Below are 12,537 nucleotides of genomic sequence, written 5' to 3'. Positions count from 1 at the left end.
CCCTTGTTTTCACCCTACTGAGTTTTAAATTATGGAAATTAATTAGAGACAGCTCAAGGAGGCAGATGACCATGGCTACATCTGTACTAGGAAATGAAACAGAACCCGTCACAGATGGGTAATGCCCACACTACATAGCTTTTGGCCATGGGTTTCCTCTGGGACCCCATCCAGCAGTTGTATAGCATAATGATTATTTCTGTGCAGTAGATGAAATTGTGTGAAAGCTCAGGTTTCAGTCTGCCAGACCAGTGTTTTCATAGCGTGAAACTGAGGGCATGCATTGCATATCCCTGACATGTACTGTGTTGAGTACCTGAGGATTCAGACGTTGCTGGGACAGTGCTGGAGGACTCCGTAAGAGCAAGGAGCCAGCTCCAATGCTTTAGGGATCTCCATACTGTCTACTGGAAGCAGTCCCCAGCCAGTGTTATCCCCCTAGCATTATTTATTACTTGTTGACTTATGTCAAAACTATGCCAAAGAGCATATTAAGTGATGGGGGTGATTTAGGGCCCAGTGAGCAAGCTCATTGCCTGGTCATGCTCTACTTGACAGTATGGGATTCAGTACAAGATGAAAAAGGGATGCAGCTTAGCCAGTGATGGTTAGGGAATCAGGGTATATACACGCACATAGTCTTATTAGGACCTCCAAATGCACTGCCTGTCCTGCTCCTCATGTGGCACAGCTTCTCTTCTTCCCCAGCAACCACCTGTAGTGACTGTGGCTTGCTCTAAACGAGGGACTATGGGCACAGATGTGTCAGAAAAGGGACTTTGTAGAGAGATAGGCAGTATTAGTAAGAAAAAAGACAATTCACTGAACAGCCTGTTTCACACACTGAAATGTGTCATCTGGACTGTGTCGACTCTGAGGAGCCTGAGCAGAGCCCAAGGCAAGGTTGAGTTGCTGGGAGCCTCCCAGAAACCATGCACTTTTTTCACACTAGGTTCAGCAGATGGACCACACCAGGACTGATGCTTTGCGACTGGGATTTCAGATTTTGTGACTTCAGGGCAACCAGATCCAATATACAGGAGCCAAGCATCTGTATTTCCCCCCTCCAGCCACAGGTTTGGGACCTTGGGTAGCAAAACGAAAAGGACAACTGATCTTCATGCGGGCAATTTTTGAATTACATTCTCAGAAATTCAGTTCACTTGAAATTTCAAAATGGTTGAGGTTTTGTCCAAACCAAAACAAAGCAAACAAAAAGGAGTAAGAAATAAAAGTATTTCCATTGAACTGGAAATTCTCTCCTTTTTGGTCAGCTCAGCAGCAGGATTACTAGAAACATAAAGAACAAAGCACAAACGGGAAAATCTCCATTCCTGCTAGAATTGGCTGTTGTATCAGCCTCCTCCCTGAGAGGGGACTAAAGCAGCTTGATAAAAGGAAAATCAAAGCCAAGAGGCAATAAAGTAGCTATCAATATACCCGGGGCAAGCAGGGGAAGCTGGGGAAGAGGTGAGTAATTTCAGGTAAAGGACAACTTTGACACACAAAGAAATGGATTTTTGCAGGTCATGAACATATTTAAGGATGAAATGAGATGAATGCTCATAACCATTAGAGAAGCTGAGTTCTGATGCCCCAAAATCAGTGCTGTATTACTTAAGATGGGCTTTAAGAAAGTTTTTGATGTTCAGATGACACAATAGCTGGAAATCGTGAACTAGACCCCTGCATATAAGCTGCAGGGGACGTGTTGAAGAACACCATCCTTCCCTGTCTGCCCATATGACCAAGCAGTTGGGAGCCAATTATGTGTAGCTTATCTCATGACACCTAGCTCTCAAGATGTATGTAGGCTCTTTGCCTGATCCTATGGGTTTGGCATGTTTGTGTTTGACTTTTTAGCAGTTATTCAAACTTTTCTGCTCATTTCTGGTTTTGCTGTCTCTGTAAACTTGATTAAAATCAGCAGATGTGGGGAAAAAATAAATGAGTCAGTCCCAACATATGAGTAAATTTACAGCCACAACAATATTTTGCTGGAACCACTGAAATATTACATACCAAAGACAGTAATCTACTGTTGTAATCCCTATTCTGACTGCCCCAGCCCATCCTACCCAGCTGTACATTTTTCTGAATTTCTCCACTGCAGATAAATGGATGGAGCCTGTAGGTCCCAGCCCTTTAGGCAGCTGTGAAATCTCAGCATTGAGCTTCAACGGTGTCAGAAGCAGTGTCTGTGCTCCACAAGTAACAAAAGCTCTACTTTCTTATGTGGTATGTTTCCAGAATGACAAACTTCCCTTACACTTCCCTACCCTCAGGAAAGTTAATGGGTTGTTTAATATTTTGAATTAATTTTCAAGAACCCTACAGGACTATTCCAGAGGCTGCCCTGTGCAGAGGCTTTAGGCAGGCATGGATTGACCTGGGAGTGGGGGCAGAGGCAAACAGACCTTTATCCCTGAGCCCCTCGTGTCCGACAGAGACGCGGACATGGCTGCTACCTCTGCCCCAGGGCTAACAGCTGGAAACTACTACTTGAAAGTCATAAAAGTAAAAGGTTGCACTTATGAAAATGGGAAACAGCAGGTTTTCGACAGTTTCTTACCAGAGGAAGTGCACGTAAACCTGTTGTGTAATGGGCGTACGATATAGCACGTGTGAAGTCATGAGCACAATTGCAGAAAGTCGGTAGTGTTCCTGCTAAACAGCATGTATGCAAGTAGCACAAGCCTCAACATTACAGAGCCCTCCTCTTGGCTGTGTCAAATATTTTATGGGATTATTTCTGTACAAGCTATTTCTAGATGTGGCCTGTGTCAGAGGTTTCGGCTGGCTGGATATCTAAGCATCTGTTTACAAGTGTTAGGATGGATGGAATGTTATCAAGTTCAGTTAAAGGGAACTGGAGAGGACACTTCTGCTGGTGCTCCACTTCGGGGCTACAACTGTTGTCATTAAAAATAAAATAAAATAAAAAACCCACACTAGGTAAATTTAAACATTGCATTTGCAAATGACTTCAGGGCTGATATCTAAAATTTCCTGGGCTTGAGTCAACAATGACAAATAAAAGCACAATTCAACTTAGAATATTGATATAAGACCTCTTTTCCCTGTTTGTCTGTTTGGTTTTTACGTTCTTTCTCTTTATTTGCTCAGTAATATAAAAATCCTTAAAAAGAATAGTGAAAAGGCTACGTGCTTAGAGGTCATTTTATATACTCTGTATGTACTCCTCTGTATCATTCTGGTTTTATGTGATCATTTCAAGTACATAAAGCAGATTTGAATAAATTTGATTAAAAAAAAAAAAAAAAAGAAGAGTAGTAAGGGTACCTAAAATGACCTTGTTGGCAAAACATAGACTTATGAGTAAGATCACTCTCATAATAGGAATAGGACTATCTAATAGTGAAGGATATAGCTCTGCACTGGTCCTGAACTCCAGACAAGGGAGGAAGTTGGACTTGTTGAAAGCCTCTGGGTGATGGTGAAAGCAGAGGAGGACATAACTGCTCCTGTTGTTAGACCAAACCACCCAGAGACTATCTGCTGTGGAAGCATTTTTTTTAAATAACATGACAAATCATTCAATGCACAGGACTAAATGGTCATGAGACGGTTTAACTGTCCAAAGAAAGTGTAGGAAAAGAAAACATTAGGACAGAGATTGATTAGCAGGCTGTAAATTGAAAAGCATTGGTCACCATTTCTGGTGCAACAGAAAAAAAGAGAGGGTCTTCAGGATGTGGTTCTAACTAGTGAAATGCAGATGTTTGAAAATAGGCCAATGAAAGGCAACATGGAGATGGTGACTATAAAATTACAGCATTTGCAATCCTAAGGAAGATAATAGGGGAAAAGGAGAAAATCATGGACTCGAAGCAGGCAAGCTTCCACCAACTCAAGCCAACAACGAAGGAAAATGCAATTAAGTTGTTGTGGCAGAAAACATAACCTATTCTTATCAGAAGGGAAAAGTACTGAGAAATGAATTTAGGTAAGCCAGAAACTTTTAATTGATCTCAAAGTTCCACCTGGAAAGTAGAAATCAGATCAAATTCTAAAATACATAAAAAACCACCACGTGTGTACAAAAAGCAATCAGAAAACTAACGCACAAAACCACTATACAGCTACAAAACACTTTCAAAGAGTAATGTGCATTAATAATAAGAGAGAGCAAGGAAAATGTTGATTGTTTTTCCTGTCTATTTGAGGGAGCAAAGGGAAGGCGATGACATAACTGATGATCCCAAAAAGGTCAGAGTATCTAAAAACTTTTTTGCATGTCAGCTGCAGGCATATGACTAGCATAATTAACATTCATGACAAAGGGTTAAGAACTCAATCTAAACCAGTGAAGAAACAGGGCAGGAGAATGTTACGAAATGTTCTCAAATCAGTCAGACCAGATAGACTATGGCCTGGGATATTTTAAGAATGAGGTGAATTAGTCAGATTAGCTATTACCTGAGAATTCGTGAAAGATGGCTAAGAGATATAAGACTAGGAAAGGACAAAAATAACAGCTGCCTTTTAGAAAAAGAGGGAGAGAGCACAGGAAGAAGAGCATAAACTAATCAATTTAACTTCAACTGAAAAAAATAAATCTAGAATCAATCAAACTATTCCGAAACACTTGAAAGATAGCAGGAAAGGTAATAGCATAAAAATTAATTTGCTAATGCATATGTTTTTAAACCCATTTACTTTACTTTGCTACTGTCATATCACAAAATTAGGGTTTTTACAGGGATCTGCCTTTGTTATGACTTTATTCAACTTTTTATTAACAATCTGCATAACAGTCTTATTAAACTCGCACATGAGACAAAGACAGAAAGAAGTGCAAATATAAATGCTTGGGAAGACACAATTCAAACTCAGAATCATCTTGAGAAATTGCAGTAGTGGAATGAAAAATGGATGAAATGCAACAGGGTTGATGCACTGCATTTAGGTGGGAATAATAAAATTTTAAAAATACAGGCCAGGGAATTACTTTTTAAGAATTAATTTTCCAGAGAAATACCTGGAGATAATAAGTCAGAAATTGAAGATGTATCAAAAATAACAATCTATTGCAAAACAAGACACAAGGAATATGCTGTGATTTATAAATAGCAGTATAGCCCTCAAGCCTTCCACTTCTTGGCATTACTAGAATGTTGGGTAGAGGACTTGGTCCCATTGGGGCACTATCCTTCAGAAAAGACATGGAGCAACTGGAGAAAGCCCAAAACAGTGCAGGTGATTAGAGGCAAAGAGAATGTAATCTGTGACAAAAGATTTTAAAAATAGAGATTGTTTGGCCTAGGACAGAGAAAAGACTGAAGAGTATAAGGCACTTCTTTTCAAACACAGAAAGGAATAACCTGACTGCCATTTTGACCATGGATAGAAGAATTCAGGAATTTAAATTATCGGAAGAATAAGGGTTAGGCATTAAGGAAAACATTCTGATAACAAACTTGTGAATTTGTGATACACATGGCTTTGGTAAGTAGAGGCGTCTTTACCACCAAGACTTGTTAAAAAAGCTAGTCAAGAAAATACCAAGAATTAGGTAAAGACAGTGAATCCTGCTCTGGAACACATGAATGAACTGTTATCAGGAGTAGGTAACACGTAGGTTTCAGCTGCATTTGGCTCCTCAGTAATTCAAATGTGACTACCGTGTCAAAATGACGACATGTCAAGCATGTGATGAGCAGGTGGACTCTTCTCGTATGGGAGCTACTACTCAATCTGAGTCTCCACCTGTGAAAAGAAGTAGTCATCAGGTCCTGTTTAGAGTGAAGTCACCTATTTTCTTGGAACCCAGTTTTATATTCAGCTTGCCACTCTTCCCATGATGGAGCTCTGGAGTCCTGTAAGAACATAGCAGTTCATAGGACTCCTGTTCTTTGGCATCGCCAAAGCATATGGTATGCATTGCGAGGCTTCCATCCAAGGTAAAGTATTGTTATGCAGCTCCATTAATCAGAAAGGCTGGACACTCCCCAAACTGGATGACTCTTGAGGTCATTTCTCTGTCATCTGACTTTTGTCCTCACTGCCTTACAATACTGTTATGAGTGCTGAGAATCATCAAAGTACAAGCGTGCAGGATGAAAAGAGTTTGACATAGTTGTATGCAGCAATTTCACCCAGGGAGTGGTCAAGAGCCAAAGAACATTAGATCATGTGGGTGGACAGACAAGCAGTTTTCTACAAATGGACTGGAAAGTCCATGGGATAACCCCATGGAGGAGAGAAGATTTTGTCACGCAAGAACAAATGGGTCCAGAGATCTGCATTTTGACTACAAGGGAGTTATGACTCAATAATGACTTCTGAAGAGAGAACTACCAGTGTAATCCCATCAGCAGAATGGGCTCTATACTAGGGAAACCAGGGTACTAAAGACCAGTGGGTTTGATTTTTATACCTGATTGATACAGAACAGGATTGGGAAGCATGGGAATGAACATGGTCTTTTAGGTGCTATCTCACATTGTCTTACGAATTTTCATGTATATAACAATATTCTTCTTTGAAAGGCACTTCTCTGTAGAGCATTTGAATGACAATCTAACAAATATTAAGACAAGACTTTCCTCGGCTGATGTTATGTTTTTCTCAGAATGGTGAGTTGATGTAAAAAACCAAGCTCTTCAGAAAAAGGTTAATATCATCCTCAATAGAGAGCATATCAGTTATGCATAGAAGGCAACAGCACATATTTTGTCAGCCTGTCTGTCTTGACTCTCTTGCTGTCACATACGCTTAAGATCTGTCAATTATAGACTTTAAGCTGAATCGTAAATTAAAGGATGATGCTGTTCCTGTAACTCACAGACTTACGAAAACAACAAAGTTACTCTGTGGTTTTGTTTACATTCTTCAACTAGCCCTAGAATTTTAAATCTCATGCTTTATACACTGTGACCTTGGTCAAATTCTTGTCTTTTGCATGGTAACACAAGTATTTTAGCTTAAAGTGAATTCAAGTACCCAAATAACTAAACATAGTCTCTACTTTAGCTTCCATGACCTCCTTGCCACCTGATATCTGACAGGCAAAAGAACTTGAAGCAGAGAGGCGGAATACATAGCAAAAGTTGTGGAAGCACGCTCATCAAACGTGGGCATGCTCTGAGTGCATGTTCTGAGCAATAAAATGTAAAACACTTTGAAATGTGAACCAGTTAGGTCTCTAGCATGTTGGAATTTAGGAATCTAAGTGCAGGAAAGCAATCCAAGAAAGCCTTGTTTTATGTGCTTAAACCCTTGAGACACTTTAGAGACTGGCATTTTAGGCAGAAGCTTCACCGGACACCTAAACTTGTGCTATTGGCAGAAGAAAACAGAGGACAACATGGACACATAGCTGCAGGAAGTGGTCTCAGGCTCCCAATTCCAGTTTTGCAGCATGTGCCTGGTCACAATTTTCAATAAGCACTGAAAAGACTAAGGATGGGATTTAGTTAAGATCCAGGGAGCAACACTTGCACATTATTTATCTTCAAATTGATTAATGTTTTTCATTGTTCTTCTGGCTAATCTAACATCTAGGATGCAAGACAGCCTACGTAGTATTGGAAGCAGTCCAGGACACCAGCTTAGAAATTCCTTACCTTAAATAAAAGGAGCACTGAATATCCTGGCTGAGGCAAACCCTTCACTTCTACTATCCTCCATCTCCCTTCTTCAGAAACAAAGCAAGCAAAATACCTCCACTGTCACATTTCTTTTCCCAGAGAACAAGAGAGTCAATGTATTCATTACACAGTCAGGTAGATCTTCGTTTTGTATTTGCTGTAGCTAATGACATGATGGATGCCTTAGAAAGAGAGAGTGAGAGACTGCAGGCTGTGTTCCTTCATTTTCCTCTCTCGCTTTGCCTGTGCCTTCTTATGCTGTGTGCATGTTCATATTGATTCCTTGGAGATTAGTTCCTTAAAGAAAATTCTCTGTTTCCACAGATATTTGTTGGTTAGGTAATTATTCTGCTTTCATATAAAGTATTCAGGGGAGATTTGCTCTGTAGCTTTAAAGGAAGTAACCCAGACAACCCACAACCTAAAATTTTCCACATATTCAGAGGCTGAGAGCAGAGCTGCTATTAAATATTGTTTTTATTTTTGCATACAGCAAGTACTGTACATTCCCAGCTCTTGGTACAAGTCTGATCATGGTTGGAATATGCATTTGATTAGTGTGGTTTCTTTTCGTGGCAAGCAATCGTGTGCCGTAACAAAATAACCTAAATGGTACTTTTTTTCTGCAATTCAATTTATGACGGAAATTTAGATTAAAAGAGTGCTTCTCTTCTTTCAGCTATTCTTATTTCTTAGATGAATAGAGAACATTAAGAAAGCAAAGTGAGGAGAGAGGAGGCATTAACCTACCCACTGCACAGAATTTTCAGTTGCTTCTATCCTATGAGCAGAAATTTTGATGGAAAACACAATATGCGCTTTTGAGACTGATTTACTCCCACAGCACCAGTGGACATTTTTTTGCTAAGTTTTCTAGTCATGACATAAAAGGGGAAACATACATTCATCTGAATCATTCTCTATCTGATTTCTAAAAGACCAACACTTCCTTTTACTTCCCCCATTTTTTTATTGCCATCTGAATAAGATCAGTGGAGATTAATTGGGAAAATATGCTTTATTACTAAATAAAAAATGGATTTGTAATCCCTGTGCCTGGAAGCCAGTAACAAGGGGAGTACCACAGGATTATTACTTGTACCTGTCCTTTTTAACATCTGTATCAATGACCTGGAGGTGGTAACGTGCAATCTCATCAAGTTTGCAGATAACACCAAACTGGAGGGACCAGTCAACAGGCTCAAGAGCAGGGCTGTCTCCAGAGGGACCTAGACAGGCTGGAGGAATGAGCTGATGGGAACTGTGTGAAATTGTGCCAGGACAAATGCAAAATCCTGTCCTGGGAAGAAAGAAGCCCATGCAGTGATACAAGCTGAGATATGACTGTGGGAAGCAGTCCTGCTGAAAAGGACCTTCTGAACTTGGTAGACAGCAAGCTGCTGTATTCCCCTGGAGCAGAGGCTAACAACACCGTGGGCTCTATGAACAGCAGCAACGCTGGGTGATCAAGAGAAGTCATCATCCTTCTTCACTTGGTAGTCATGAGTCTTGTATACTGTGTCATTTTCCTCCTTCCTGCAAGAGAGACATTGTCAGACTGGAGAGAGCCCAGTGGAGGGCCACCAGGATGTTCAAGGGCTGGAGGGAAGGGCTTGCTTCAGCCTGGAGAAGAGAAGGTTTCAGAGGCACCTCAGAGCTGCTTTCCCTTTGCTACAAGCAGGTCATTGAGAAGGCAGAGCCAGGCTCTGCACAGCAGTGTGTGGTGGCAGGAGGAGAGACGATGAACATAAGTTGAAATGGGAAGTTCAGACTGGAGAAGAAATTAAATGTTTTTCCCCATGAGGACAATGTGGCAGTGGAGCATGTTGCCCAAGACATTGTGCAGTTTCTATCCCTGGAATTTTTTGAAACCCAGCTAGGTAAAGCCCTAAGCAACAAGGTTTGACCTCTTCACTGACCCTGCATTGAGCAGGAGGTTGCACTAGGGAGCTCCTGAGGTCCCTTCCAAGCTGAATTTTTCTGCAATCTGTGATTGTGTAAAACGAAAAGCAAAGAAAATATATCAAAACATAAGATTTAAGCTGCAGGTAAGAATGTGGAATATGAACAATGTCTTTATTTAATCTCAGTCTCCTGCAGTTTTTCATGTAGTTTTGAGAAATAAAAACTGGTTTTGCAGTTTAATATAAGTAGTTCCTCACTCAGGAGAAACACATTCATCCTCACTTAAACTGCAAACAATATGGAATTTTGAACTACTCAGACTAGACGTCAGAGTTTTAGGCCTTGTCTAAAAGCTCAGCAGGTAGAGCAATATCAATTAAGAGTTCATTTTGCAATATTGTATTGGCAAAATGCCCAGCAACAAAAAAAGTCACTTTATTTCCTTCCAGTATAAACTTTAAGAGTCAAAGGAGCCCTTTTTTCTAGCATGGACCTTGCATGTGGACCACATTGTATCGATCTGGTAATGTATATATTAACATAGATTTTGCTAATTATAGGGAATTGTCGCCTGCTAAACCAAGCAACCAGAGTTTGACTGGTGTAACTCCACCTATGGCAGATTTTACCCCTATAGCTACCTTTATGCTGTACAAGCACAGGCTTAAGGCAGTGCTTACACACAGCCTTCACAGCTAGTCTTGCAGAAATTACTAGCAATCATAATATAATGTGCACTAGCTGTAGCCACTTTAGAGTGAAGGAACCTCTTCCAGATGAGGAACTACTATGAACTGAGCTGTTGGAATCCTATTTGACATCCTGTTGATAAACACCACGTTAGACACTAACATAAACAGAGAGAGCAAAAACAGATTCAACCATCACTTCATCTTCTGCACCTCGTTCCAGAGCATCATGCTCAGAAAGGAGAGGACTTTCAGTATGCTGATTGGAATGGCCTGGGGTAGCAACTGTGCGTGCAGAGAGAAGAGTACCTACATTAACTGGTGTTGGCATCATTGGATATTATGTCAGAACAAAGGGACAGAATCCAGGTATCTTTGTTGGGTGTATTCAAGCCAGACTTGCTTTTCCAAGCTTTTTAAGGGGATTGGAGGCAATCTGGAAGAGTGATAATACAGTGTAAATGAAAAAGTGAAGTATATAGGCATACATGAAATGATACGTGGTCTGAAAGGCAGAATTTTCCTAGCAGATGTATAAAGAACACAATCAGTTCCTATATTGTTCCTATATTTATGCTTCATAGACACCAAATGCAAATATTCTGAAGCTAACTTTTTTTGATGATTAAAATACTGCCACAGACTTGCAGCACAGCATATTATATCTCTCCAATTCCTCCAATGAAACTAAAGGAGAGATAGACGCAGTCTACATCTATAGTTAAAAAAATAAAAGTCAGGAAGGGCTAACATACGAAGAGTGAAGCCAGGACAAAGGAAAATTAAAATTCTAGGGAAATTAGTTTTTTGCACGATACAAATAAAAGAGCACGTCCTTTTTTTTTTTTTTTTTTTTTTCAGTAAGAGAGAAGCCAAGAGATCACTGACAATTTATTATGCTATTTACTTGTGTTGGGGCAAGGAAGAAAATTCAAAATATTTATCCTACAGACATGTAACACACACCCTCGTGCTGTTGAAACTCCAGGACTTGCTGCAGACAGTGTGGAAACACACCCCCCCAAGCTTTCTGATTGATAATTACTTTGGCTGCTTTTGCCTAAATCTGGTCTTGCTGGCAGTGAACTCTCTATGACACTAATCCCCATGAAACCAAACCACTTGCCATGTGAAGCAGTAAATAATGTTATCTGATATATAGAAAGTCCAGGGAGGTACAAATGCTGAGTATATAACAAATCTACTTATTTATTCTTATCTGCGCTTATTCACACATATTAAGAGGGAACAGTAAAGTATTTTCTCTGGTTTATCTATGTGGCATTTTAGATGTTCAGCTCTCACTGTTACTTTTTACCAACACAAAACAGTTTGTAAGATTCTCAGATCTTACTGTGTTACAGCAATGTTGTAGTAAACAAACAATATAAGCAACTCTAGAGGTGTAATACAAGTTGTCTTCTAACATAGTGCTCCAACCACAAAACTAGAGTCAGGATCAGGTCTGTGGTTGCAATTTCTAACCCAATGAGTTACTAATCATGCTCTGCCATATCATCAGTAGCAGAGGTAATAATTAAAGGCCTGAGGAACAAACACCAGTTTGGCAGCAAGGGCATCTCCCGGGAGATGTGCATATGAATCCCCTAACCAGTGGTAAGAACTGAAAGTTAATCTCCTTTTCATGTATGTTAATGGAAAGGCTATGGTATTGCCTGGCACTGTTGAAAGAAGGTAGAGTTCTGTTTCTGTCATTTTTTAAATGAAGAAAAGGCACAGAGATGGTAGGATGGGCGTAGGAGTAAGAAAGATGTATCTGTGCGCCCTCAGTTTAAAACCTTAGTGGCACTTCTGGCAGATAGCTATTGACATGTCAGATTTCAATCCCCTTAAGGCAATTGAAAATTGATGAGGTCACGTCTCACGGTCCATCTTGCCCCAGCTACATGTTTTTACTCCCCCCCACCATTGGGTCTGGCACTCACGGGAGCGGGCAGAGAGCCAGCCTGCAGTGACAGCCCGGCTGAGGAGTGATCACTTGCTGTTTGCAGGTCAGTCTCTGAGGCTCACCAGCTCCCTGAAGCCAAGCAGAGCCCAGTCGCACAGCTCCTGGTGCAAGAAGAAGGGAAGGGCAGCACCATCTTGAGCAGAGAGAGGTGCCAGGAGCTGAACTGTCCCCGGCCACTGTAACCCAACAACTTCCATGTGGTGGCACCAGCATTCGTGTTCATTGAACCACAGCAGGGAACTCGGGTGAGCTACAATTCCCTTCTCCTCCGGGTTAATTTCAGAGGGGGCTTTGCACCACGGCTTACCAAATGATTGTGAAACTCTTGCAACACTGGCTTCTGTGGCTCTTGTCCCACCTC

The 12,537-nt window shown here is 40.7% G+C and overlaps 1 protein-coding gene across 3 annotated transcripts in view; it reads left to right on the top strand.

Annotated features, from left to right (window-relative positions):
* The window catches only part of GHR (growth hormone receptor), a 166,241-nt gene that overhangs the window by 22,719 nt on the left and 130,985 nt on the right, over positions 1 to 12,537 (top strand). The window contains exon 2 of one of the 3 annotated variants that reach the window (XM_014965064.1): positions 12,220 to 12,421. The exons of the other annotated variants lie outside the window; for them this stretch is intronic. The gene's annotated coding sequence lies outside the window, so the exon portion shown is untranslated. The remainder of the gene's footprint in view (positions 1 to 12,219; positions 12,422 to 12,537) is intronic. 3 annotated transcript variants of the gene reach the window in all.

Source organism: Calidris pugnax, unplaced genomic scaffold (genome assembly GCF_001431845.1).
Source record: "Calidris pugnax isolate Ruff unplaced genomic scaffold, ASM143184v1 scaffold273, whole genome shotgun sequence".
In the NCBI taxonomy this organism is placed as follows: domain Eukaryota; kingdom Metazoa; phylum Chordata; class Aves; order Charadriiformes; family Scolopacidae; genus Calidris; species Calidris pugnax.
The sequence above is the reverse complement of the archived record's forward strand: the minus strand, read 5'-3'. Positions and strand labels throughout refer to the sequence as shown.